Here is a 408-nt window from a genome sequence, read left to right as displayed (position 1 = left end):
GTTCTGGTCTGGGCTTTAATTCCAGCCAAGGGGCGTCAGTTGTCTTGAGCAGAAACGAAAACGAAACCTAAGGAAGTAGGTTATAATTAATTAACTTATTATTGTAGTGCCGAGAGATGGGAGTCGGAGACGGTGGCTCGAGGCAGAGCGAATAGTATTTATTGAGTACAGCTACACGATACAGTACATTACTGGAAAGCTAGAATGACTGCCAATAAGAATGTTCAATGTTCTAGAATATGACATCATCACCAACGTTCCATAATGTTCGGGTGGAACTAATGTTCTAGAATGTTTGCTATGACATCATCACCAACGTTCCAGAATGTTCGGGTGGAACTAATGTTCTAGAACAGGGGTGGCCAACCAGTCAGAGACTAAGAGCCACAAAAATGACTGTGGTACCAC

This window comes from Notolepis coatsorum, assembly GCF_963971535.1.
Source record: "Notolepis coatsorum genome assembly, chromosome: 18".
Classification (NCBI taxonomy): domain Eukaryota; kingdom Metazoa; phylum Chordata; class Actinopteri; order Aulopiformes; family Paralepididae; genus Notolepis; species Notolepis coatsorum.
This window is presented reverse-complemented; position numbering follows the sequence as displayed.